Source organism: Salmo salar, unplaced genomic scaffold, assembly GCF_965601325.2.
Source record: "Salmo salar unplaced genomic scaffold, fSalSal1 ptg000414l, whole genome shotgun sequence".
Lineage (NCBI taxonomy): Eukaryota > Metazoa > Chordata > Actinopteri > Salmoniformes > Salmonidae > Salmo > Salmo salar.
Genome location: NW_027675380.1, coordinates 652,708 through 670,367, shown reverse-complemented (window position 1 = coordinate 670,367; position 17,660 = coordinate 652,708). Strand labels below are relative to the sequence as shown.

General features: G+C 39.5%; 1 protein-coding gene and 1 pseudogene across 1 annotated transcript in view; one reads left to right on the top strand and one right to left on the bottom strand.

Moving 5' to 3' along the window:
* Positions 1-17,660, top strand: part of LOC145875995 (uncharacterized) — a 459,138-nt gene that overhangs the window by 203,404 nt on the left and 238,074 nt on the right. The gene's annotated exons all lie outside the window — the stretch shown is intronic.
* LOC145875989 (uncharacterized) lies at positions 4,796-12,200 on the bottom strand (annotated as a pseudogene).

Below are 17,660 nucleotides of genomic sequence, written 5' to 3'. Positions count from 1 at the left end.
GACTCTGCCGTTGTGCTGTAGAATTAGGGGATTTTGTCTCTTGTATAATAAGGGACTTTCATCTGTCCCAACATCACAGGCCACAGACTTTGATACAGTTAAAGACTTCCAAAAGTGTTTTAATGGGGTTTCTCCCTGTGCACCTGCCAATGTAAATCCATTGAACGAGACAAGTTACCAGACAGGACATATTGCTAATGCACTTCCCATTGATAACCTGAATGACAATTAACTAGTGGGCGGTAGTCGTGACGACGGCCTATTCGATGACGTCGTCCATCGGGATTCTCCAAAGAAGAAGACACTCTGGATTGATCATCAGGAGTCAGATGTGAAGGAGGAGGTTGATCATCAGGAGTCAGATGTGAAGGAGGAGGTTAATCATCAGGAGTCAGATGTGAAGGAGGAGGTTGATCATCAGGACTCAGATGTGAAGGAGGAGGTTGATCATCAGGAGTCAGATGTGAAGGAGGAGGTTGATCATCAGGAGTCAGATGTGAAGGAGGAGGTTGATCATCAGGAGTCAGATGTGAAGGAGGAGGTTGATCATCAGGAGTCAGATGTGAAGGAGGAGGTTGATCATCAGGAGTCAGATGTGAAGGAGGAGGTTGATCATCAGGAGTCAGATGTGAAGGAGGAGATTGATCATCAGTGAACCTCTAGGATTGTGGCTGGGCTGGCGTTTACACTTCCAGCTTGGTCATATATTCTGATACATTGAATGTTGATATTGTGAACCTATGTTATATATTTGTACCTCATGTTTAATGAAGTGATGTCACTAAGTACTTCCCCAATATATACAGTGCAGTCGGAAAGTATTCAGACCCCTTCACCTTTTCTACATTTTGTTACGTTACAGCCTTATTCTAAAATGTATTAAATCATTTTTTCCCCTCATCAATCTACACACAATACCCCATAAGACATCACATTGCCCCATAATGACATCACGTTGCCCCATAATGACATCACAATGCCCTATAATGACATCACAATACCCTATAATGACATCACAATACCCCATAATGACAAAGCAAACACAGGTAAATAAATGAAACATTTTGATTTTCTTTCAAAAACAAGGACATTTCTAAGTGACCCCAAACTTTTTGTATAGACCTAGGCTGTTCATTATATACATCTACATGATGTATTGTTACACCATGTAGGAGCAGTATAGACCTAGTCTGTTCATTATATGCATCTACATGATGTATTGTTACACCATGTAGGAGCAGTATAGACCTAGTCTGTTCATTATATACATCTACATGATGTATTGTTACACCATGTAGGAGCAGTATAGACCTAGTCTGTTCAGAGAATAACGACACTGAAATGTTTTATGAGATTAGAGAACACATTCCTCCATACAGAATCTCTATCTGTCCTTGATTTATTTTGTCTGCGCTTGTGGACTGCCCTGTTCAATTCAAACCACAGGTTTTCAATGGAGTTCAAGTCCGAAGACTGAGATGGCCATTGAAAATGTGGATTTTGTGCCCAATTAACCATTTCTTTGTGGATGTTGATGTGTCTTGCTGGAACATCCACTTATGGCCAAGTTTCAGCCTCCTAGCAGAGGTAACCAGGTTTTGGGCTAAAATATCCTGGTAGAGGGTAAAGTTTATTTATTTATTTCATACAGTAATTTTAGCTCATCTTTATCAAGGGTACCAATAACTAGGTGCCTATTTTGATATATAGTCATTTGACTGAATCAGAAATACAGATGTGAAGTAGAGGTTAAGTTTGTTTTAAATTTTCATTAAAAATCTGAACTAAACAAACAACACTTGTTGCTCTTTATACGTGTTGATATAATATTCATATTTGATGGAGAGAAAAAAAAACGTTTCCCTAAACTGCTTTATAATATTATAATTCAATGAAGAATAAAAATAGTTTTCCCTCCTCAACTGCGTTTCCTCCCTCCAGACAACAGATGGCGATATGTGTCTTTCAGGCGATGTTTCTAGTGTGACGTATAATCTAGTGGACGGAACGCTTCTTCAACAACTGCAGCCACCTCGGTAGCTCGCTAGCCGACAAAGTCTGAACATTCAAGTTCTTTAGACACTTTCCTGGTTTAACTGTAACTGTGATTTAAACATACTTATGTGTAAACAACTAGCTACCCCATTTAATGTAATATTTACGTTGTAAGTCAACTAGCTGGCTGGTTAAGTTAGCACTAGCCTAGCTAGCTAACATCCCCGACCATGCGCTCACTAAGTTACTCTCCTCCTGCTAAAGAAGCGGGCTGTTGGACGGAGAAAGAAGCTCTGGGGCTGAACATTGTCGTGAAAGAGGAGAAGGAAGAGGAGGATGTCACAGTAAAACAAGAAGTAGAGGGTGAGGCTGTTACCGTGAAAGAAGAAGAGAAAGACGTTACAGAGAAAGAAGAGGAAGACGCGTTCAGAGTGAAAGAGGAGGAGGATGTTACTGTGAAAGAAGAGGAGGATGCAGTTTATGGAGTGAAAGAGGAAGAGGGGGAGATGTTACTGTGAAAGAAGAGGAGGAAGTGAAAGAAAATGAAGACGTTTTTGGAATGAAGGATGAAGAGGGGGAGATTACTGTCACATTAGAGGAGGACGAAGAAGAGAAGACTGGAGAACTGATTAACACCAGTAAATACAGTGAGGACTATCTAATAAAACAGGAACATTGATCTGATTAACACCAGTAAATACAGTGAGTACTATCTAATAAAACAGGGACATTGATCTGATTAACACCAGTAAATACAGTGAGTACTATCTAATAAAACAGGGACATTGATCTGATTAACACCAGTAAATACAGTGAGTACTATCTAATAAAACAGGGACATTGATCTGATTAACACCAGTAAATACAGTGAGTACTATCTAATAAAACAGGGACATTGATCTGATTAACACCAGTAAATACAGTGAGTACTATCTAATAAAACAGGGACATTGATCTGGTTAACACCAGTAAATACAGTGAGTACTATCTAATAAAACAGGGACATTGATCTGATTAACACCAGTAAATACAGTGAGTACTATCTAATAAAACAGGGACATTGATCTGATTAACACCAGTAAATACAGTGAGTACTATCTAATAAAACAGGGACATTGATCTGATTAACACCAGTAAATACAGTGAGTACTATCTAATAAAACAGGGACATTGATCTGATTAACACCAGTAAATACAGTGAGTACTATCTAATAAAACAGGGACATTGATCTGATTAACACCAGTAAATACAGTGAGTAATATCTTATAAAACAGGGACATTGATCTGATTAACACCAGTAAATACAGTGAGTAATATCTTATAAAACAGGGACATTGATCTGATTAACACCAGTAAATACAGTGAGTACTATCTAATAAAACAGGGACATTGATCTGGTTAACACCAGTAAATACAGTGAGTACTATCTAATAAAACAGGGACATTGATCTGATTAACACCAGTAAATACAGTGAGTAATATCTTATAAAACAGGGACATTGATCTGATTAACACCAGTAAATACAGTGAGTACTATCTAATAAAACAGGGACATTGATCTGATTAACACCAGTAAATACAGTGAGTACTATCTAATAAAACAGGGACACAAACTCTGCAGTTGTTGAACTAATGTGTGATTTTTAAAAGGGCATTCTACACTTGAATATGTTTTTGTACGGTATGAATTGTTCATGACGTCCTCCAGTGATTTTGTAAAAAACTTTTCCCGTTGAAAAGTGATATAATAATAAATGAAAACAACGTAACTTTATTGACAACACCCAAATGGATACTGTCATTAACGCGGTTCTTCAATAATTACACATAATACTTAATACTGTAGCTGTTTAGTTACAGTCACATGTTAAACTATCATCAGCTGATACAGGAAATCATTTTCTGAATGACAGTCACATGACAAACATCGCATTTACATTTTAGTCATTTAGCAGACGCTCTTATCCAGAGCGACTTACAGTAGTGAATGCATACATTTCATACATTTTTTTTTTTCCCGTACTGGTCCCCCGTGGGAATCGAACCCACAACCCTGGCGTTGCAAACACCATGCTCTACCATCTGAGCCACACGGGACACACGGCATGCAACAACAACCAAAGTGCTTTTTCATTCATTACTCTGGTAAAGACAGTTATGCCGTGCTCCACATTGGATCCATCATCCCTAACAAATTGATGTTTATAAAGTGTTATTGTCTGCTTGATTTCCAGTAGGGTCTCGTTAGTCCGTTTGACACAGAGATACTTACCTCATAATGTGTAGAGAACTGTTCCTTGATGGATAGGCTACTGTACAACACACAGAGCTATTTTCCTTTATTCAGGACATTTAGAATGACAACACATTACAGAGTAGCCTAGTGGGATTATTCACAAAATGATCTGGTGATCAGGTTATGAAATGTCATGACAAAGACATTTTAGTTTCCATGTTTCACCTGAGATATTTAATATATAGTCCTAGGTCTATGTTATTGTTGTTAGGTGAAGTTATGGGTCCGACAGTAGGTCTATGTTATTGTTAGGTGAAGTTATGGGTCCTACAGTAGGTCTATGTTATTGTTAGGTGAAGTTATGGGTCCTACAGTAGGTCTATGTTGTTGTTAGGTGAAGTTATGGGTCCTACAGTAGGTCTATGTTATTGTTAGGTGAAGTTATGGGTCCTACAGTAGGTCTATGTTATTGTTAGGTGAAGTTATGGGTCCTACAGTAGGTCTATGTTATTGTTAGGTGAAGTTATGGGTCCTACAGTAGGTCTATGTTATTGTTAGGTGAAGTTATGGGTCCTACAGTAGGTCTATGTTGTTGTTAGGTGAAGTTATGGGTCCTACAGTAGGTCTATGTTGTTGTTAGGTGATGTTATGGGTCCTACAGTAGGTCTATGTTGTTGTTATGGGTCCTACAGTAGGTCTATATAAAGCCCTTCTTACATCAGCTGATATCTCAAAGTGCTGTACAGAAACCCAGCCTAAAACCCCAAACAGCAAGCAATGCAGGCGTAGAAGCACGGTGGCTAGGAAAAACTCCCTAGAAAGGCCAAAACCAAGGAAGAAACCAGGCTATGAGGGGTGGCCAGTCCTCTTCTGGCTGTGCCGGAAGGAGATTATAACTGAACATGGCCAAGATGTTCAAATGTTCATAGATGACCAGCAGGGTCAAATAATAATAATCACAGTGGTTGTCGAGGGTGCAACAGGTCAGCACCTCAGGAGTAAATGTCAGTTGGCTTTTCATAGCCGATCATTCAGAGTATCTCTACAACTTCCATTTCACGTAATCATCTACAAAGCTTCACCTTCTACAATATAAACATGGTGTCTACTGGCTACACGTATTTCTAAATAATAATATACAATCATACTTTTTTATCCTTTCTCTTTCTATAGAATCCTAAAACTCACTAGCTTCTAGAACTCTCGTCCCCTTGGAACGAGCCCAAACAAAACTCATCTCCAATACATTTATTGTATATATACAATACAGTGTGTTCTCTGGTGTAATGTCAGCTGGCTAGATTGACCAAAACTCTTCCCACATTGATCACAGCTATAAGATTACTCCCCTGTGTGTGTTCTCTGGTGCACTGTCAGATTGCCAGATTGACAAAAACTCTTCCCACATTGACCACAACTGTAAGGTTTCTCTCCTGTGTGTGTTCTCTGGTGTAATGTCAGCTGGCTAGATTGACCAAAACTCTTCCCACATTGACCACAGCTATAAGGTTTCTCTCCTGTGTGTATTCTCTGGTGTAAAGTCAGCTGGCTAGATGTAGTAAAACTCTTCCCACATTGATTACAGCTATAAGATTTCTCTCCTGTGTGTATTCTCCGGTGTAAAGTCAGAGAGCCAGATGTAGTAAAACTATTCCCACACTGATCACAGCTGTAAGATTTCTCTCCTGTGTGTATTCTCTGGTGTTGAGTCAGATGGCAAGATCGACCAAAACTCTTCCCACATTGATCACAGATATAAGATTTCTCTCCTGTGTGTGTTCTCTGGTGTAGATTCAGAGAGCCAGATGTAGTATAACTCATCCCACATTGATCACAGCTGTAAGGTTTCTCTCCTGTGTGTGTTCTCTGGTGCACTGTCAGCTGTCCAGAATGACCAAAACTCTTCCCACATTGACCACAGCTATAAGGTTTCTCTCCTGTGTGTATTCTCTGGTGCACTGTCAGCTCTCTAGATTGACCAAAACTCTTCCCACATTGATCACAGCTATAAGGTTTCTCTCCTGTGTGTATTCTCTGGTGTTGAGTCAGATGGCAAGATTGGCCAAAACTCTTCCCACATTGATCACAGCTATAAGGTTTCTCTCCTGTGTGTATTCTCTGGTGTTGAGTCAGATGGCAAGATTGACCAAAACTCTTCCCACATTGATCACAGCTATAAGGTTTCTCTCCTGTGTGTGTTCTCTGGTGTAGATTCAGAGAGCCAGATGAAGTAAAACTCTTCCCACATTGATCACAGCTGTAAGGTTTCTCTCCTGTGTGTGTTCTCTGATGAATTTTAATGCCTGATGAGGTGAATCTCTTCCCACAGTCAGAGCAGCAGTGAGTTCTCTTCCCTCTGGGTCTTTGCAGGTGTTTATTGAGGTGTTCTGATCTGGAGAGACTCTTCTCTGCCTCTTCAGCATCACGAGGTTGTTGAGGCTCCCCAGAGGACCCACGATAGTCACGTCTCTCTCCTGTGTGAACAACAAAGTCAGACAGATGATTAAAGGCCCACAACAGCGGAAATCCACTGTAAAAGGTGATGCCAACAGTGGAGCCATGATGTTGTACAACAATTGACGTCTGTAATGAATGTTAAAATGATTTGACAATTGTCTTAAAATGAGTAGGAATAGTCATATTTTGTCTTCTTTTCACATTAGTAGTGACATCGATGATTGTAGGCTAGAAATAAGTTATTCATGTTGTTGAAACTCTAAGCAGTGTGCCAGACGACTTTTGGTCTCCAATATAGGCCCCTTTCTGTGTTAGGACTATAAGGGCGACACAATTTGGTTGCAGAAACTCCTCCCTGCTAATGAGGAAACCACTAGTTATGGATGTAGTATATCTGCTAATGAGGAAACCACTAGTTATGGATGTAGAATATCTGGTAATGAGGAAACCACTAGTTATGGATGTAGTATATCTGGTAATGAGGAAACCACTAGTTATGGATGTAGTATATCTGGTAATGAGGAAACCACTAGTTATGGATGTAGTATATCTGCTAATGAGGAAACCACTAGTTATGGATGTAGTATATCTGGTAATGAGGAACCCACTAGTTATGGATGTAGTATATCTGCTAATGAGGAAACCACTAGTTATGGATGTAGTATATCTGGTAATGAGGAAACCACTAGTTATGGATGTAGTATATCTGGTAATGAGGAAACCACTAGTTATGGATGTAGTATATCTGGTAATGAGGAAACCACTAGTTATGGATGTAGTATATCTGGTAATGAGGAAACCACTAGTTATGGATGTAGTATATCTGGTAATGAGGAAACCGCTAGTTATGGATGTAGTATATCTGGTAATGAGGAAACCGCTAGTTATGGATGTAGTATATCTGCTAATGAGGAAACCACTAGTTATGGATGTAGTATATCTGGTAATGAGGAAACCACTAGTTATGGATGTAGTATATCTGCTAATGAGGAAACCACTAGTTATGGATGTAGTATATCTGGTAATGAGGAAACCACTAGTTATGGATGTAGTATATCTGGTAATGAGGAAACCACTAGTTATGGATGTAGTATATCTGGTAATGAGGAAACCACTAGTTATGGATGTAGTATATCTGGTAATGAGGAAACCACTAGTTATGGATGTAGTATATCTGCCTGGAGCAAAAATGGTGAGAAAAGATTTTAGTTTTTCACGATTTATTCTGAATGGGGGAAAACTCAGGGGAGTAACCTCCATTACCAGGTTGCTTATGAGTTCATTTCACACTACTTTGGATTATAATTGTAAGGCTCGTTTTAATGTTCTATTTAATATAATGTTTGTGTTGTCATCGCAAATCAACCACTTTGTACTTAAAAAACACTTCAACCAGTAAAATGCTCTTTGGCTTTTCCATCAGCCTGACAATGAGGGTTTGTACACTGTTTGCCAAATTGGCCCATAACTTCACCTAACAACAAACATACCTATGTAATGAACGAAGCACTTTGGTTGTTGTTGCATGACATACATAGTGTCCTCTAGGACCCATAACAATAACATAGACCTACTGTAGGACCCATAACAACAACATAGACCTACTGTAGGACCCATAACTTCACCTAACAATAACATAGACCTACTGTAGGACCCATAACTTCACCTAACAACAACATAGACCTACTGTAGGACCCATAACTTCACCTAACAACAACATAGACCTACTGTAGGACCCATAACTTCACCTAACAATAACATAGACCTACTGTAGGACCCATAACTTCACCTAACAATAACAGACCTACTGTAGGACCCATAACTTCACCTAATAACAACATAGACCTACTGTAGGACCCATAACGTCACCTAACAACAACATAGACCTACTGTAGGACCCATAACTTCACCTAACAACATAGACCTACTGTAGGACCCATAACTTCACCTAACAACAACATAGACCTACTGTAGGACCCATAACGTCACCTAACAATAACATAGACCTACTGTAGGACCCATAACTTCACCTAATAATAACATAGACCTACTGTAGGACCCATAACTTCACCTAACAATAACATAGACCTACTGTAAGACCCATAACTTCACCTAACAACAACATAGACCTACTGTAGGACCCATAACAACAAATATAGGAAAATATCTCTGTGTGTTGTACAATAGCCTATCCATCAAGGAACAGTTCTCTACACATGATGAGCTAAGTATCTCTGTTTCCAAACAGACTAACGAGACCCTACTGTAAATCAAGTAGACAATAACACATTATAAACATCAATTTGTTAGGGATGTTGGATCCAACGTGGAGCACGGCATAACTGTCTTTACCAGAGTAATGAATGAAGAAGCACTTCGGTTGTTGTTGCATGTCGTGATGTTTGTCATGTGACTGTCATTCAGAAAATGATTTCCTGGATCAGCTGATGATAGTTGAACATGTGACTGTAACTAAACAGCTACAGTATTATGTGCAATTATTGAAGAACCGCGTTAATGACAGTAACCATTTGGGTGTTGTCAATAAAGTTAAGGTGACTCTCGGTTAGAACCATTGGATTTAGCAAACTCTGAAATGATTTAGGATTTCTGTGCCCATGAAAACTATTTTCCCACCGTAACATAAGGAGACACTAAATGTTACGTAAGTAGAGAGCATTTCAGAGATCTGAATACAAAAAACTGTCCTAACAGGACAATAACCTAAACCACAAGGCCAAATCTACACTGGAGGAGCTTACCAAGATGACATTGAATGTTCCTGAGTGGCCTAGTTACAGTTTGGACTTAAATCATCTTGAAAGTCTATAGCAAGACTTGAAAACGGCTTTCTAGCAATGATCAACAACCAACTTGACAGAACATGAAGGATTTTAAAAAGAATAATGAATATTCACATGAAGATCAGCCTCCTATTGGATGACATCACGACTTCCCATCAAGCCAACTCCTTGGAGGCCTTACTATGACATCACTCACTCCTTCTAGTTTGCAGTTGTTAAAAAAACACTATTTTGCTCAAAACATTTATTTGTTTCCCATTAGTGTGTTTATACTTTACTGTATTTATATATCACTTTTCAACAGGAAAAGTTTAAAAATCCCTGGAGGACGTCATGAACAATTCATACAGTACAAAAACATATTTGAGTGTAGAATGCCCTTTTAAAAATCACACATTAGTTCAACAACTGCAGAGTTTGTGTCCCTGTTTTATAAGATAGTACTCACTGTATTTACTGGTGTTAATCAGATCAATGTCCCTGTTTTATTAGATAGTACTCACTGTATTTACTGGTGTTAATCAGATCAATGTCCCTGTTTTATTAGATAGTACTCACTGTATTTACTGGTGTTAATCAGATCAATGTCCCTGTTTTATTAGATAGTACTCACTGTATTTACTGGTGTTAATCAGATCAATGTCCCTGTTTTATTAGATAGTACTCACTGTATTTACTGGTGTTAATCAGATCAATGTCCCTGTTTTATTAGATATTACTCACTGTATTTACTGGTGTTAATCAGATCAATGTCCCTGTTTTATTAGATAGTACTCACTGTATTTACTGGTGTTAATCAGATCAATGTCCCTGTTTTATTAGATAGTACTCACTGTATTTACTGGTGTTAATCAGATCAATGTCCCTGTTTTATTAGATAGTACTCACTGTATTTACTGGTGTTAATCAGATCAATGTCCCTGTTTTATTAGATAGTACTCACTGTATTTACTGGTGTTAATCAGATCAATGTCCCTGTTTTATTAGATAGTACTCACTGTATTTACTGGTGTTAATCAGATCAATGTCCCTGTTTTATTAGATAGTACTCACTGTATTTACTGGTGTTAATCAGATCAATGTCCCTGTTTTATTAGATAGTACTCACTGTATTTACTGGTGTTAATCAGATCAATGTCCCTGTTTTATTAGATAGTACTCACTGTATTTACTGGTGTTAATCAGATCAATGTCCCTGTTTTATTAGATAGTACTCACTGTATTTACTGGTGTTAACCAGAACAATGTCCCTGTTTTATAAGATAGTACTCACTGTATTTACTGGTGTTAATCAGATCAATGTCCCTGTTTTATTAGATAGTACTCACTGTATTTACTGGTGTTAATCAGATCAATGTCCCTGTTTTATTAGATAGTACTCACTGTATTTACTGGTGTTAATCAGTTCTCCAGTCTTCTCTTCTTCGTCCTCCTCTAATGTGACAGTCATCTCCCCCTCTTCATCTTTCACTCCAAAAACTGCATCTTCCTCCTCTTCTTTTACTGTAACATCCTCCTCCTCTTTCACTCTGAAGGCGTCTTCCTCTTCTTTCACTGTAACGTCTTTCTCTTCTTCTTTCACTGTAACAGCCTCACCCTCTACTTGTTTTTGTATTGAAACAGCCTCCTCTTCCTCCTCCTCTTTCACGAGAGCTTCTTTCTCCGTCCAACAGCCCTCTTCTTTAGCAGGAGGAGAGTAGCTTAGTGAACTCATGGTCGGGGATGTTAGCTAGCTAGGCTAGTGCTAACTTAACCAGCCAGCTAGTTGACTTACAACGTAAATATTACATTAAATGGGGTAGCTAGTTGTTTCCACATAAGTATGTTTAAATCATAGTGACAAATAAACCACGAAATTGTCTAAAGAACTTGAATGTTCCGACTTTGTCGGCTAGCGAGCTACCGAGGTGGCTGCAGTTGTTGAAGAAGCGTTCCGTCCACTAGATTATACGTCACACTAGAAACATCGCCTGAAAGACACATATCGCCATCTGCTGTCTGGAGGGAGGAAACGCAGTTGAGGAGGGAAAACTATTTTTATTCTTTCATTGAATTATAATATTATAAAGCAGTTTAGGGAAACGTTTTTTTTCTCTCCATTAAATATTAATATTATATCAACACGTACAAAGAGCAACAAGTGTTGTTTGATTAGTTCATTTTTTTATGAGAATTTAAAACAAACTCTACATCTACTCCACATCTGTATTTCTGATTCAGTCAAATAACTAGATATCAAAATAAGCACCTAGTTATTGATACCCTTGATAAAGATGAGCTAAAATTACTGTATAAAATAAATAAACTTTACCCTCTACCAGGATATTTTAGCCCAAAACCTGGTTACCTCTCTGCTAGGAGGCTGAAACTTGGCCATAAGTGGATCTTCCAGCAAGACACATCAACATCCACAAAGAAATGGTTAATTGAGCACAAAAATCAACATTTTTAATGGCCATCTCAGTCTTCGGACTTGAACTCCATTGAAAACCTGTGGTTTGAATTGAACAGGGCAGTCCACAAGCGCAGACAAAAGAAATCAAGGACCTGGAGAGATTCTGTATGGAGGAATGGTCTAAGATCCCACCCAATGTGTACTCTAATCTCATAAAACATTTCAGTGTCGTTTTCCTCCCAAGGGGAGGGTGCTGGAGTATTGAAAACATGGGTGGCAGTAATTCAGACCCTTACCTTTTGAGAATAACATGTTCAACTAAATCTCTTTCTCTGAGCTATTGTTTCAGCATACAATAATATAATTCACCCTTTTTTTTACATAGAAGTATTTGAATTCTTTATTTTATAGAGTTGTTTTTGCTCATCTTTATCAAGGGTGTCAACAATTTTGTCCCCCACTGTACCTCCATACTGCTGCTACATGGTGTAACAATACATCATGTAGATGTATATAATGAACAGACTAGGTCTATACTGCTGCTACATGGTGTAACAATACATCATGTAGATGTATATAATGAACAGACTAGGTCTATACTGCTCCTACATGGTGTAACAATACATCATGTAGATGTATATAATGAACAGACTAGGTCTATACTGCTCCTACATGGTGTAACAATACATCATGTAGATGTATATAATGAACAGACTAGGTCTATACTGCTCCTACATGGACTAACAATACATCATGTAGATGTATATAATGAACAGACTAGGTCTATACTGCTGCTACATGGTGTAACAATACATCATGTAGATGTATATAATGAACAGACTAGGTCTATACTGCTCCTACATGGTGTAACAATACATCATGTAGATGTATATAATGAACAGACTAGGTCTATACTGCTCCTACATGGTGTAACAATACATCATGTAGATGTATATAATGAACAGACTAGGTCTATACTGCTCCTACATGGTGTAACAATACATCATGTAGATGTATATAATGAACAGACTAGGTCTATACTGCTCCTACATGGTGTAACAATACATCATGTAGATGTATATAATGAACAGACTAGGTCTATACTGCTCCTACATGGTGTAACAATACATCATGTAGATGTATATAATGAACAGCCCAGGTCTATACAAAAAGTTTGGGGTCACTTACAAATGTCCTTGTTTTTGAAAGAAAATCAAAATGTTTCATTTATTTACCTGTTTTTGTTTGTCATTATGGGGTATTGTGATGTCATTATAGGGTATTGTGATGTCATTATGGGGTATTGTGATGTCTTATGGGGTATTGTGTGTAGATTGATGAGGGAAAAAAATGATTTAATCCATTTTAGAATAAGGCTGTAACGTAACAAAATGTAGAAAAAGTGAAAGGGTCTGAATACTTTCCGACTGCACTGTATATATTGGGGAAGTACTTAGTGACATCACTTCATTAAACATGAGGTACAAATATATAACATAGGTTCACAATATCAACATTCAATGTATCAAAATATATGACCAATATATTATTGCCTTCCTAAGCCAAGATTCAGACACGGCCAGGACATCACACAGGGCCTGGGTTAACCTCTACATCACCCGAGGAACAGAGGAGTAGGATGAGGGTACGGCTAAAGGCTATCAGAATTGGTCGAATAGTGCGTTGGGAACAGAGAATAAAAGGAGCAGATTTCTGGGCGTGGTAGGATAGATTCAAGGCATAATGTACAGACAGGGGTATGGTAGGGTGCGGGTACAGTGGAGGTAAACCTAGGTGTTGAGTGACGATGAGAGAGGTTTCTCCTCTGGAGGCACCAGTTATGCTAGGTGAGATCACCGCATGTGTGGGAGGTGGGACAAAATAGCTCTCTGAGCCATGTTGAGTAGGACTAGGGGCTCTGCAGTAAAATAAAACAAGGATAACTACCCTAAACAACAGTATACAAGGCATATTGACATTAGAGAGACATAAAGCGAGGCATAAAGCAATCACAGGTGTTGATTGGGAGAGCTAGCTAAGACAACAACGGGTAAGACAACAGTTAATCAGCTAAGACAACAACAACAGGTAAAATGGTGATGAATGGGCAGAGAGGGTCAGTTAAATACACACAGGGCCTGAATTCGAGGCTGGGGCCGACAGATAAACAAAACAAACAAAATGGAGTACCGTGATTAATGAACAGTCCAGCAGGCATCAGCTATGTAGCCAAGTGATCATAGGGTCCAGTGAACGGGAATATACGAAACAGGGAAGCCGGTAAGTAGTCGTTACTATGCTAGCCGGGAGATGCGCCTGGCTCGAGGCTAACTGGTGCTAACTTCGGGACAAGGGCGTCACCGACGTCCTGCAAAGGCCGGTTGAGGGCACATCGGACGGAATTACGTCGGCAGACCAGTCGTGATGGATCGGTGGAGCTCCGTGTTGACAAAGGGTACAGGCCAAGTGGCAAAATAGCTATTGTAGCTGGAGTAATTTTGTTTGCTAGCCGGGAGATGCACCTGGCTCAAGGCTAACTGGTGCTAGCTTCGGGACAAGGGAATTAGCCACTATAGCCACTCCGGTGCAAAGGTCCAGAGCTTACGGCAGGAATCCGGTGATGTAGTGGCTTCTAGTCGTCTTAGTGAAGAGTCTGGGAGGCATCAGCTGTGTAGCTGAGTGATCATAGGGTCCACTGAGCAGGCCGGGAGATGGGCCTGGCTCAACGCTAGCTTCGAGGCTGGGCCACTCGGTAGCAGCTAGCTAGCTGTGATTATCCAGTGTAATGGTCGGCTTGTCACCAAAAACACTCACAAACTTTTACAGATGCACAATCGAGAGCATCCTGTCGGGCTGTATCAAACGCCTGGTATGGCAGCTGCTCTGCCCATAACCGAAAAAAGGCTCTCCAGAGGGTAGTGAGGTCTGCACCACGCATCACCATCACCAGAAACTATAGGAGCATAACATCAGAATTTACGAAGGCAAGCAGCAGCGGGAGGAGTAGGCTAAGGAAGAGGTTTTTTTCTGATGGTTAGGCTCTTGTATCTGAGGGGTGTCATCAATAGCCCATAATGACATAATGACAAAGTTAAAACAGGTAAAAAACAGAAATACCTTATTTACTTAAGTATTCAGACCCTTTGCTATGAGACTCAAAATTGCTTTCAGGTGCATCTTGTTTCCATTAATCATCCTTGAGATGTATCTACAACTTGTTCGGAGTCCACCTGTGGTAAATTCAATTGATTGGATATGATTTGGAAAGGCACACACCTGTCTATATAAGGTCCCACAGTTGACAGTGCACGTCAGAGCAAAAACCAAGCCATGAGGTCGAAGGAATTGTCTGTAGAGCTCCGAGACAGGATTGTGTCGAGGCACAGATCTGGGGATGGGTACCAAAAATAATTCTGCAGTATTGAAGGTCCCCAAGAACACAGTGGCCTCCATCATTCATAAATGGAATACTCTTCCTAGAGCTGGTCACCCGGCCAAACTGAGCGGTTGGGGGAGAAGGGCCTTGGTCAGGGAAATGACCAAAAACCTGATGGTCACTCTGACAGAGCTCCAGAGTTCCTCTGTGGAGATGGGAGAACCTTCCAGAAGGACAACCATCTCTGCAGCACTCCACCAATCAGACCTTTATGGTAGAGTGGCCAGACAGAAGCCACTCCTCAGTATAAAGCATATGACAGCCCTCTTGGAGTTTGACAAAAGGCACCTTAAGACTCTAAGACCATGAGAAACAAGATTCTCTGACTTGATGAAACCAAGATTGAATTCATTGGCCTGACTGCCAAGAGTCACATCTGGAGGAAACCTGGCACCATCCCTACGGTGAAGCATGGTGGTGGCAGCATCATGCTGTGGGGATGTTTTTCAGCAGCAGGGACTGAGAGACTAGTCCGGAAAGTATTATGTGAAATTATTTTGATGTGATATTTAAATATTGTGTGAAATTACTCTGAATTGATATGAAAGTACAGCAATTTATGCTTCTAGAAACGTATTGCAATTGAGAATCAATTCACATTTAGATGGATTATTTGACTATTTTACCTGAACAGAGCCAGTCTACCTCTGAAAATAACATACAGTCCTTGGACCTTGAGGAGTAACGGGGGCAGCAATCAGCAGTAGAAACAATAACAAAGCGTACTCCCTGCCCGTTTCAGTAAAAAGCTGAGGGATGGGGCTGGAGAAATGTAACCATCCATGATATCAACATTCTAGTTTTAACCATGTTTTGAGGATATACAGTGTTTGTTTATATTTACTGACAAACATTGGAGTGAATAAAAGCTTATATTTTGGGTTCTGATGGGGTATGACAGTTGAACTAAGCTCATGAGGCATTTATAAGTGATTTCTTCAAGAAACAATGGGTACATATCATTAATGTATAAGTCCCCAAATGGATGTAACAACTGCTGATTGCCCCTTTAAGAGAACATCTTGGGCTAATCTAATAGGAGATATTGAGCACTACAGTATTTCAGGCATTGTCATTGGATGCATTTGATCAATTGTTAACGTTTTGTTGATGGTCCACTCTTGATGTTCTACACGTTACAGTGAAGCTTCAGCCATTCCTACAGAAGAACATTAAAGTGTAGAACCCCTTTACTGCATATTGGTTCAACGACTGCAGAGACGGTACTTACTGGTGTTAAACAGATCTCCAACATCCTCTTCTTCCTCCAATGTGACAGTCATCTCCCCCTCCTCCTCTTTCACTCCAAAAACTGCATCCTCCTCTTCCTCCTCTTCTTTTACTGTAACATCCTCCTCCTCTTTCACTCTGAACGCGTCTTCCTCTTCTTTCACTGAAACGTCTTTCTCTGATTCTTTCACGGTAACAGCCTCACCTTCTACTTGTTTTTGTATTGTAACAGCCTCCTCTTCCTCCTCCTCTTTCACCAGAGCTTCTTTCTCCATCCAGCAGACCTCCTCTTTAACAGGAGGAGAGTAGCTTAGTGAACTCATGGTCGGGGATGTTAGCTAGCTAGCATTAGCGACTAGCCTAGTTCTAAGCTAACTTAGCAAACCAGCTAGCTGACAAACAACGTAAATATATAATAAAATGAGCCAACAAGTACATACGACAGAAGTGTGTTTAATACACAGAGACTAATATACACCAAAACAGTGTAAAGAGCGTGAATGTTGTAGCTATGTTTGCTAGAAAGCTACCGAGGTGTCTGACTAGCTGTTGTTGTTGAAGGAGCGTCCCGTCCACTAGATTATACGTCACACTGGCAGCATCGCCTGAACCTAAAAGACGCACATCGCCATCTGCTGACTGGAGGGGGCAACGCAGTTGAGGAACCAAACGTTTATTTTTCATTTATTTCATAAAAGTTTAATATTATATTAAGTCGTTCAAAGAGAAGCATGTGTTGATTGATTCGTTTTTAATGAGTGAGAAATTGAAACAAACTTTACACCCATTACATATTTGCATTGAACCATACTTCTGACATGGATCATTTTGATCCCAGAGGCATATCTTTTTATCATGGCCAAAATGTGGTTTATTAAATTCTTCCAATTTTTCATGACTTTGTCAATCAACTTGTTCTTAATAAATCTAAATCATGGTTTAGTGTTTCTGTATCAAAATGGACTTTTAACAAATTCAAATCCTTTGAAGTCATTTTGACACCAGCCAAAAGCACCTTTGATAAATAGGACATTTATTTCAAATCAAAATCACATTTTATTGGTCACATACACGTGTTTAGCAGATGTTATTGCGGGTGTAGCGAA